The sequence below is a fragment of the Dromiciops gliroides genome, chromosome 2 (genome assembly GCF_019393635.1).
Source record: "Dromiciops gliroides isolate mDroGli1 chromosome 2, mDroGli1.pri, whole genome shotgun sequence".
NCBI classification, from domain to species: Eukaryota; Metazoa; Chordata; class Mammalia; order Microbiotheria; family Microbiotheriidae; genus Dromiciops; species Dromiciops gliroides.
Window position 1 is genome coordinate 410,921,979 of NC_057862.1, and position 12,012 is coordinate 410,933,990.

General features: G+C 38.7%; 1 pseudogene; it reads right to left on the reverse strand.

The window, feature by feature from the left end:
- Positions 1 to 1,373: 1,373 nt before the first annotated feature.
- LOC122744306 lies at positions 1,374 to 7,186 on the reverse strand (annotated as a pseudogene).
- Positions 7,187 to 12,012: the final 4,826 nt, after the last annotated feature.

A 12,012-nucleotide genomic window follows, 5' to 3' on the forward strand; every position in this document is an offset into this window, starting at 1 on the left:
CACTGTACCACCTAGCTGACAACTTGAGAAGGTTTTTTGTTTTTGTTTTTGCATGGGGAAATTAGGGTTAAGTGACTTGCCCAGGGACACACAGCTAGTAAGTGTCAAGTGTCTGAGGCTGGATTTGAACTCACGTACTCCTGAATCCAGGGCCTACTATGCCAACTAGCTGCCCCTAGATAAGTTTTAATGCAGGTGTTAAATACCAGCATTATAAATGAAGAATGGAGATGCTTTTCCAGTGATATGAACAAAGCCTCACCTGTTTCTGCATGTCTGATTAGTTATTCCACACTCTGCACAGTCTGAAATACTGGTTCTGGAATGTCCTTCTGAAGTCACGCTGCCAAGAGATGAGAAGGCCTGGCCTGACAGCAGGCCTGGACAAAGACACTATCTCCATTCAATGGCCTCTTTCACATGGTATGTTTCTATACCACTTTGACATTTGCACACACACACACACACACACACACACATACTCACATATACATTTACATACATATATATCACACAATGTATATATAGTGTAGTATATACACACATAGAATTTTTTAAAAACCCACTGCTTCAGCCCCCATAGCAATTAAAGTTGTTAAAATTTATTCTTGGTATAAAAAGTAGCTACATTTTTTTCCCACCATAAGGCACACATCTGCCTGATTTAAAAGCTTGAAGCTCCGTACCCTAAAGATAAGTTGGGATCTGTAGTAAAAGAGAAAAGTTTGAAGTAATGAAGCATAAACACCAACACATATAAAAGGTAATGAAAAGAAAGTGGTAGCAGGACTCAAAAGCTTTTACTCAGGAAATATGTCTCTTTACCCGGGTCCTGTGAATGTGATGAAATACACATTGGCTGAGATGTTGCTCCCATACACTCACTCAGATCACCAGCTGGCAGTGACTCCTGAGGAGATGTGCGATGGGGGCTTTTGCCAAAGCTTCAGCAAATTCCTTACCAGCCCCAAAGTGAAAGACCTCCAGCTCTGAATGATTGATGTTGGCCTAGGCTTCCTGTCCTACGGACTGCTAGCTGCAGCCCCGAGCCTTCACTTTTCAGGCTTATTCCAGTCTCATGACCTGAATCCAATCCAGACTTTAGGGTAGGGAGGCATAAGGACCTGTAGATATATAATAGACCTCAGACACTTTTTTGCTGTGTGACCCTGGGCAAGTCACTTAACAACTGTCTTCTTCAGTTTCCTCCATTGTTAAAAAGGAATCATAACATTTACCTCCCACAGTTGTTGTGAAGATTTAATGAGACAATATTTGTAAAGTGCTTAGCACAGTACCTAGTAAATAGTAAGTGCTCATTAAATCCTTCCTTCCTTATTTCCTCCCTCCTCCTTCCCTTTCTCTCTCTTCCTCTCTTTCCTTCCTTCCTTCCTTCCTTCCTTCCTTCCTTCCTTCCTTCCTTCCTTCCTTCCTTCCTTCCTTCCTTCCTTCCTTCCTTCCTTCCTTCCTTCCTTCCTTCCTTCCTTCCTTCCTTCCTTCCTTCCTTCCTCTTTTCCTTCTTTACTCCTACTTCCTTCCTTTTATTGCTGATAGCCCTGATCTGTCTTTCTGCTGAGAACCATCAAACCATAAGATGGAACCTCAGAGGTTGTCTATTCTAACCTCTTCATTTTACAGAGGAGAAAACTGAAAAACAGTCGAGGGAAAAGCCATGAGTTTTCACAGCTAGTTTGGGAGAACAAGAACCACTTTGCTTCTATTTCTTTGACTTGTTCATTTAATATTACTCCACTCTCTGCTTTTAGTCATTATTGACAGACTTCTCCTCATAATAAGGCTGGCCTGAGCTGAAGGTACCTTGATAGTGTATTTGCGGAGTTGTCACAAAATTCTCTGGTCTCACATCTTTCTACAACTTGCTTTCAATAAATCCCAAGATCTCATCTTTAGAAATTCATTTCTTTTGGGTAAAGGCATTACTATTTTCAGGAGACCTCTGCTTTGGAGAGTTAAGACTTTAAGTCCCTAGCTTAGAGTGAATTAGTTTATCAAACAGTAGTCTTGCATTCAGCTCACTGAGTTTCCAGGGAACTGAAAATGAGATCAGTTTTGTTGTTGGGCAGAGAAGAGAGATAGCTCTGAAAGGGTGGGTCCTGACAGGCCCAGAAAGGACAATGCAGAAGTGGGTTGGGGACAGCATGAAGGAAGGGCTAGTCTCAGCTTGGCCACCATTTAGAAAACTTCTTACCTTTATGTACCCATTTCCCCAGTCTTTAAAATGAGGACAAACTCCAGCATCTCCATCCTGACGTCTCTTTGAGCTCTCTCATCCTAAGATTTTCCTCTGTAGATACCCAAGTGGCAAAGTCAGAGAATGGGGCACGGAAAATGAAAAGAAAAGTAGGAGAGCTCTTCCTACATCTCAGTGTTGACTAAGAACACCTGCTTGGTGAAAGTTACTTCATTTAAAAAAGAAAGATTGAGAACCTCTTGTTGAATCACAGGAGTTTAGGTTAAGACCCTCTCATTGTTTGAATTTGGCCAGGCCTTTTGCAGGGCAGCCCCTGATTTCCCCACAGAGGCAGAATCCAAGGCAGGAGAGATGATGGGGCCAGCATACATTTCTGGCACTCTTGCAAATGTCCTGAAATACACCTCTTTGAATGAGCCCTTGAACCAAATATTTATTCCAAGTGTTCTGATTAATTTCTCTTTTCTAGGTCCATAATTACCCAACAGCCAATCAATCATATGTTACTGTTCCACCTAATTGCTAATTGTCTGAGCTTGATTTTCAATCACTGATCTTCCACTAGGAAGTGTTCCAATATGGATGACCACAAAACACACGCTCTTTTATTAGTGTAGTGCCTGCCAGTCAACCTGTCCCTGTCTAAATGTATGTTTGTTCCCGGGTATGTGACCACATGGTGCATTGACTGCCACCATTTATTACTAACTAACTTGTATCATTTCAGAATCTTCAGGAAAGTGAGGTTGTTCCTTGAGGGGCAGGTCATTTGGTAGAGTAGAATGTGGCATTGATTAGGAGTGGAGACCTTAGCTGTGGTCCCCTCTCCATCCTAGGGGCAAAGAATGAATATAATATCTAGCCATAGAATCAGAAAGTGAAACTTAGGAGAGCCTTTAGGAGCTATCTAGTCTAACCCATACCCAAGAGGGATCCTAACATATTTGACGAGTAGTCATCCAGCATTTGCTTGAAGACTTTCAATGAGGAGAAACTCACCACCTCCCAAGGCAGCCCATGCCACTTAAATTTTTTTTTTTTTTTGGTGAGGCAATTGGGGTTAAGTGACTTGCCTAGGGTTACACAGAGAGTAAGTGTTAAGTGTCTGAGGCCGGATTTGAACTCAGGTCCTCCTGACTTCAGGGCCAGGGCTCTATCCACTGCGCCACCTAGCTGCCCCAAGCCCATACCATTTTTGAAAAGTAAAATTAAATCCAGAGAAAGGAAGTGATTATTAATTCTAATAGTTGACATCTATTTAACATCTTGGTTTGCAAAGTGTTTTACATTTATTTTATTCTCTCCCCAACCCTTGACAGATGCTAGTATTACTCCCATTTTACAAATTTGCAGAGTGAGGCCAAGAGAGTTTAAAAGATTTTTCCTTGGTCATATAGGTAAGGTCACCCAAGTAGTTAACCTGATTTTTGGTAAGACTTTCACTCTCCAAACTTAAATATAAAAAATGGAATAATGAAACTTCTTCTTCTTCCCTATCTATCTCATAGGGGTTACTGTGAGAATCAAATGAAATCTTAGTTATAAGCACTTAGTCAAATTTAAAAAGCTATCCAGATGTAATGGATGTGAATTACACTGATCTAATTGACCAGATAATGGGTCAATTACCCTCCTTGCTTGGTTATAAAGATACAACCTGTTTCCCCAAATTTCATTGATTTGGACATTTAAATCTGCCTGTGTTAACAGTATAAAAAAAATGAACACATTTTCTGTTCTCTAGCTTTGGTTTTATTCCATAGCTTAGATCTTCCCTCAGAAATCTCCCTTCTTAGCTACTGAGGGGAAGAAAATGAAATATAATTAACTTTTTAATTGAAGCACTAAAAGGGAAGAGGTGCTCTAATTATTCATTATTACTGTATGCAATGTTCCCGAAAGCTATCAACTTATTTAGTTTGGGGAACAAGAGATTTCAAATGAGTGCTTTGGGCATATTGTAATTAAAATATTTATTTAGAAATAGCACCAAAGCTGTATAAGTTCTGATCACAGGATGCATCTGTCAGATTCAACCTGTGGTCATATTTCCACCTCCAGGCAGAATCCAAGGTAAAAAAAAAAGCAGGAACCTGGGGCAGGGGGAGGTGTCTTAACACAGACTTAGGAAGGTTCAGATTGTGACCAATCTAGTACAAGAAAACATGGAGTTCACAAGATCACAGTAATTTAAGCCAGTTTTATTGAGAGGAGAAACTTTACAAAGTCAAGCAGCCAGTCAGAATGATGCAAAAGATCCTCTGGGACTCCACGTGGATTTGGGAACCTTGTTGAGACTCTCATGGAAGTAAGACCCTTTGGGGGGCCCCAGAGGGAAGTGAGCACCTTTTCTCCAGCTAAGAAAGTCTGATAGGTTTTTATAGTATTCTTATCTCTACAACAATCTTTTGGTTCTGCTCAGCTCACTTTGTATCAGTTCATATATCTTCCCAGGTTTTTCTGAAACCATCTCTGTTGTCATTTCACAATAGTAGTGACCAAATGACCAAAACTTGTTCAGCTATGCCCAGATGATGGACATCCACTTGGTTTCTAATTCTTTGCCAACAGAAAAAGAGCTGCTATCAATGTTTTTGTGCATATTTGTTCTTTTCCTTTTTCTTTGATGTCTTTGGGGGTATAGACTTAGTAGTGGTATTGCTGCATCAATTTTATAGCCCTTTAGGTCTAGGTACAAATTATTCTCCAGAATAGTTGGACCAATTCACAACTCTAATAGTCCACCAATGTACCCATTTTTACACATCCCCTCCAGCATTTGTCATTTTTCTTTTCTGTCTTGTTAGTCAATTTAATAGGTATTAGGTGGTAGCTCAGAGTTATTTTAATTTGTATTTCTCTAATCAATAGTGATTTATAGCATTTTATATGACTATAGATAATGTTGATTTATTTTTTGACCATTTATCAAATGGGGAATAGCTTAATAAGAACTCTTAAGCAAAAAAAAAAATGGAAAGAGAATAAGTAATTTTAAGACAGAGAATGGTAAACCTACCTAAGAAATAGAATTTCTAAAAACCATAATAGGCTCAATAAAAATCAGTGACTACATGAAATGACAAAAAAATGCTAGGGCTATGACAAAAAGATACCTGAAATAAATTTTAAAAACTTAATTGGAAAACTGCTTAAGAAGATATAATTTAAGACTCACGGGGGCAGCTAGGTGGTGCAGTGGATAAAGCACCAGCCCTAGAGTCAGTAGTACCTGAGTTCAAATCTGGCCTCAGACACTTAACACTTACTAGCTGTGTGACCCTGGGCAAGTCACTTAACCCCAATTGCCTCACTAAAATAAATAAATAAATAATAAATAAATAAATAGATAGATAGATAGATAGACAAGTAAATAGATAATAAATAAATAGATAGATAGATAGATAAATAAATAAATAAACAAACAAACAAACAAACAAACAAATAAATAAATAAATAAATAAAAAGACTCACTGGACCTCCTGAAAACCATGATTTGAAAAAAAAAAAGCCTGGACATTATATTTCAAGCAATCATAAATACAAATTCCCCAGATCTATTAGAACCAGTAAACAAAGTAAAAAGAGAATCACCTGTGTGTATTACTTTTTTTTGCAGGACAATGAGGGTTAAGTGACTTGCCCAAGTCACACAGCTAGTAAGTGTCAAGTGTCTAAGGTCAAATTTGAACTCAGGTCTTCCTGAATCCAGGGCTGGTGCTTTATCCACTGTGCCACCTAGCTGCCCCCATTACTTTTAATCCTTTATCCATTAACATTTCTTCTGGTTCTTCTTTAGAGTTCCTCATTGGTTAGGTGTTGCAGCCTGCTCACATCTACCATTTACCTCTTATTTGCCTACTGTGTGATACTCCTCTTTAGTTTTTCAGAGTTAATGGTGTTCCATGGCTAACTGGCATAGCAACACTATAAAATGTTAGCTTTGGAAACAGGTCTTTACTTTCTTTTCTTTAAAGTCTTAGATAACTGAGTTTTATTATTCAACGCACGATAGCACTCACTTGCAACTGCTGAAGAGCTAGACTTTTCAATAAAGTTAAGTCGGTCCACAGCCCCATCAACTCTCTGCTTCCATGGGGGAATCTCTTTTGGAAATGCCTAGAATGTCTTTCCTATCTCATGGTTGATTTTCTTCAAAACATTTATCACAAACTATGGTCATCAGGGAAGACGACAATGAGAATTCCACAGGACGGCATATAAACAGCTCAACATCATGTTGGATTCATCACTGTTGGCCACAAGAGCAGAATGCCACAGAAATGATGCCAACTATACCCATTTCTTGGTTCCTTTTTCTCTGCCAACTGGGGCCCTTTGGTGGCTACTTCTTCAGTACCTCTGACATTCAGCCATGACTCTAGAGCAATGAGGTGGATTAAAAGAAAACTACTTCTTAGTCAGAGTCTGAGCTCTCATTAGACTTAGATTTGTGCTTCTTCTTCTTTTCTTCTTCTTCGTGCTGCTGTCTTCATCTGAGGTAGAATCCTCTAGTAGCTTCTTTAACTGTTGTATCCTCACATCTTTTTCATGACGCTTATTCTCCCTTATGATATCGTACATAGGGTCTTCATGTGCTACTCTGAGCTGTTCCAATTTCTGATTGCCTTTGATAAAGAATGGGTATTCTTTGTCACCTGTTCTGTGTCCATACCGCTTACAGTGCCAGCATTGCATAACCTTGACTTCTTTTCCCAGGGGCATCCAGAGTCCTTTAGTTGGAGCATGAGCCAGAAATTCTCTGGCATGTTCATTGCCCGGTACATCTGGTATACAGTCTTCTGGCTTGGTTTCATTTTCCTTGATAAGTCCAGGAGGAGGCTTTTCATAAAAGGACTCAAGGTGCTGCAGCTGCTACCGCTGCTTCGCATCCCGCCGGTACCACTTCTGCTCCTGGTGCCTCTGCTGCTCCAGCTTGGCCGGCTCCCAGGCCCTCTAGTGGGGCAGAGGCATGGCTGGAGCTCGCACTGCCGGGGAGGGCGAGGGCTGGCCTTTACTTTCATAGGAATTTTGGAGTCAGTAAGAATTCTTTGTAATTTCCCTAAAGTATGGGAATACAAAGACAACAGTTGAAACAATTCCAGATCTCAAAAAGAACTTACATTCAACAAATGAATGAATAAACATTTACTGTGTGCAAAGCTTGGTTGTAAGACAGTCCCTGCCTTCAACAAGCTCATATTCTAATGGAGGAGATAACACATAAGAAAGGTTTCAGTTGCAAGTCAAATGGAAAGGTCCCATTTGTCCTTTTCTTTAATGTCATTTCCACTGATAAAATTATGCCAATTTCTGATTTGAATGATTTGATAATGCCAAGGACATTGGTGGCAAAAACGGTGTTTCTGGGGTTTTTCAGGAAACCACAGGAACAATTGCCAGGCTGCATCTCTACATACATATTCAAGTATACATGTAATATATTCCAAAAAATAAACAAACAAATGAATGAATAGAGATGAACAAATAAGCAAATAAATAAACAAGCAAGTAAATAAATTAATAAAAATTTAGACAAACAAATAAATGAACACATGAATAGATGAATGAATAAACAAACAAATAAATAGATGAATGAATGAATGAATGAGATAATAAAGGAGGGAGGGGACATCTAGGTAACACAGTGAATAGAGAGGCAGGCCTGGAGTCTGAAAGACATTTTCCTAAGTTCAAATGTGGCCTTAGACACTTACCAGCTGTGTGACCCTGGGCAAGTCACTTAATCCTGTTTGACTCAGTTTCCTCAACTATAAAATGAGCTAGACAAGGAAATGGCAAAACCACTCCAGGATCTTTGCCAAGAAAACCCCAAATGGAGTTATGAAGAGTCAGACACAACTGAAATGACCAAACAACAATAAAGTTAAGGAGGGAAGGTACTACCAGTATGGGGTGGAGGAGGTCAGAAAATACTTTGTGCAGAAGGTGCTAGTAGAAGGAATTGAGCTCATCTAGAATCTGGAAGTGAGGAAATTCATTACCCATATGGGGAGGCCACTGAAAAGGCAGAGACAAGGAATGGAGTGCAATGTGAGAAACAAAAGCCCTTTGTGGTTGGACTGTAGAGTGCAGTAAGTATAATAATGTTGGCTGAAAAATAAAAGCAAATTGGGACAAAGTTGTAAAAGGCTTTAAAAGAAAAAGAGAAGAGTTTATATTTTATCCTAGAGGCAATTAGAATTTTTTGAGTAGGAAAGTGACATCAACTGTTAAGGAAAATATTTTTTAAAATAAGTCCAATTTACAGTTTTATTCAAGAGTACAGCAAATTTTTTATATCTATTAGTGGTTTTAACAATACTGCTTTTGAACAACAGGATAAAGGAAATCCACCAAAAATCAATATATTAAAACAATGTAAAATAGGAAAATAAGAGGCCTCCAGATGTTTGAGACTCATGCATACAAAGATTGGCTTGTGGTTGCTATAATTGGTACTTATTAGCTAATTTTATAAAATCCTCCTGATCATTGACTCACATATAATTCACATAGATGTACAGAGTTCTTTACATATTATTTCCTTTTCCCTGCCCCAGAGATGGCTATCATTAGACACAAATAGGTATAGATAGATAGATAGATAGATAGATAGATAGATAGATAGATAGATAGATAGATAGATAGATATACATACAGAGAGAAGCCTATTGTATTTGGACTATAGAGTGCAGTAAGTATAATAATGTTGGCTGAAAATTTATATATATATATATATATATATATATATATATATATATATAATTTTATACATACTTCTACTTATCAGTTCTTTCCCTGGATATTAGTATATTAAAGAAAGAAAATTTATCGCCCTTGAGAGCCACACCAAGACAAAAGTTCAACACCAGATAGAGTGAGCCCAGTTGTAACACAACTTTTGTAATCAAGAAAGAAGTCTGGGAACAAGGAATAGGCTTGCCTACCAGAATTCCTACAGAAAAGGGCTCAACAGCAAGCAGAGACTAACACAATATTTGAAGACCCCCAAGACAGGACTCCTGGAGTGTCCACCATGTTCCATGGACTCCCTCACTCCCTCACATTTATCTGCTCAGTGGGAGGGAGCCAGCTTAGGTTTCCTTGCACAATGGGAAGCTCCTGCTATTACCAGAGGCAGCTGAAAAGTGAGAACTCTGCATTGGTGGAAAGGGGTGGGTGGGATGTAGCTACTAGGAAGGGGGTCTCTTTAGAGTCTATCAAGTCATCATCATCGCAACTCATAATTCTACAGAGCTTTTAGGTTCACTGAATACTTGCCCTGCAACTACTCTGTGAATAAAGCAGCAAGAGTATTGCAGAATCCCAGTATCTCTGAGATACTGAGGTAATTTTTCTCAATGCCACATATTCCTTTACAGTAAATTCTTCTTGCAGATAATCAGTGGAACCTCCAACTTCCTAAAACTACCTAGTTATTGTACTTTTAAATTGTTCTGATGAAAATAAGATGTTTCATCCTAAGGAATGAAATTTTCCTCTTTGAAACTTCAAACCATTGCTTTAGTCCTGCCCAGGAGAGGTAAGCAATGGCAACTCCTCCCTCCCAGCGGGGTTACCTTCCTTCAAATACTCCAGGTCATCAATGTTATCTCTGCACCTCTCTCCCCTGACCCCTTCCCCAGCACAAGAATACTAGAGCAACACATCAATAAATCAATAAATATAGCAGGTTCTCTCTTGGCATTTTATGATCTATTTGTTATTAGATAAAAAGGCATAATGCTGGGGGAAGTATCAAGCCCCTCACCCAATTAAGGCTCATGTCTCGCTCCTCATTTTGGCCCTTTTAGAAATTCTTTGTTGTTGTTTAGTCTTGTCTGACTCTTTCTAACCTGATTTGGTGTTTTCTTGGCAAAGATATTTGCCATGTTTTACAGGTGAGGAAACTGAGGCAAACTGAGTTAAGTGACTTGTCCAGAGTCACACAGTTGGTAAAAACCTGAGGCCTGATTTGAACTCAGGTCCTCCTGACTCTAGGATAGACATTCAATGTGCTGCGCCACCTACCTGCCCTCCTTAGAGATCCTGCTTTTTTTCAAACCTCAGCTCATTCAATGCTGTCTGTATGAAACTGCTCCTGATATCCCTAGCTATTAGGCAGCTGGGTACTAGAGTGAATAGACAGTTTGACTTCAAGTAAAGCAGACCTGGGTTTGAATCTCTTTGCTGTTCAGAGGCACAGTACATCCTAGGGAAATTGTTATATTTAAATCAGAAGAAAAAGAATCTGTCGTTATCCTTTGACAAAGAACTCCTCAGGGGCAGGAAATTCAGTAGAAAAGCCTTGTGATGTTGAAGAAAGATCCTAGAATCTAGAGTAAATTCAATTCAATTTAATTCAATTCAACCAACATTTACTCCACATCTCCTTAGGCTAAGACACTGTACGAAATGGTGGACCTCAGTTTGATGTCTTCTTGATTCTCCACTGACCAGCTTTATCACCTAGGGCATGGGGTGGTAGATCTGGAGTCCTGGGGACTTATTGCATTTGATTTCTGGCTCTGCCACTTAGTATTAGACATATCTTGGACATGATAGTTTTCTGAACCAAGATTTCTGGACCTTAAAGATCAATGATAAAATTCTTCTTTTACTTCCCACATAGAGCCATTTTACTTTGTTACTCTGATATATCCACAATTTAATTGTCCACTCCATTGATACACCTCCCAAGTCTGGGGGAGGCATATTGGCTATAACTCTTGATCTGAAATTAAGAAGACCTGAGTTCAAATCTGTCCTTAGATTCATAATAGCTTTGTGACCCTAAGCAAGTCATTTAACCTCTTTCTGCCCCAGTTTCTTCAACTGTGAAATGGGAATAGTAAGAGCACATTCCTGTTATGAGGATCAAGTGAGATAGCATTTGTAAATAATTTTGCAAATCTCAAAGTGCTATATAAATTATAGTTATTATTATTTATTGTTGTTGTTATTTTTATGTCATCCACACAATAAAGTCCTAGAGGTAAAGTTTTCCCATGGCAAAGCTGAAGACACTTCAACCTCTACTATTTGGAATTCAGTCTGCAGCTTTTGTTCTTTGCAAGAATCTATGGATAGGGAGCATAATTTATGCTCTAACTAGACTTGAACAGAAGAAGGAAACCTTCTATTTCTATGTGATTGCATCCATGTCTTTCTACAAATTCAATATATAGGAACAACTCACTGTATTGGAGGTTTTCCTCTGGTTCTTTGAATATTTTTCACTCAGCAGTGAAATACTGAGGCTGCTGGCCTATTACCCTTTATTCTCAGTGTATGATCAGCACATCTGCTTTTCTGATCATATGTATCTTTAATGATATCTTTTATGTCACTTCATCACTCATCTTGTGCCCTTCTAACACTCACTAGCATTCATCTTTCCATTGACCTTTGTGTTACTTGTAGTTTAGATTCTTCTGAGCTTCCAGTGTTCCATGATTTACACTCCTGTAACATCACAAAATCATCAGGAGAATTGAGAGAAAATATATGAAAGGGTTATAACAATTATCCAAATATAAGGGATTATTATTATTATCAATCATTATGTATTATTAATTTCTTAGAAGCTTTGGATATAGGACCTTTGACTTTATCTTCTGAGTATGTGTTTCGATCTTCCTTGTTGCCATAGTAACTTTCTATGGTCAGAATTTTTTGTTTGTCCATTTTCTCAACCTATTTCTTGACTTTTAACTCTTTGTTAAAGTATAGTTCTGCTTCCAGGGTGGAGAGCACACTGTTCCAATCAGGGGATTTGTGCAGCTATTTTCAGAGAA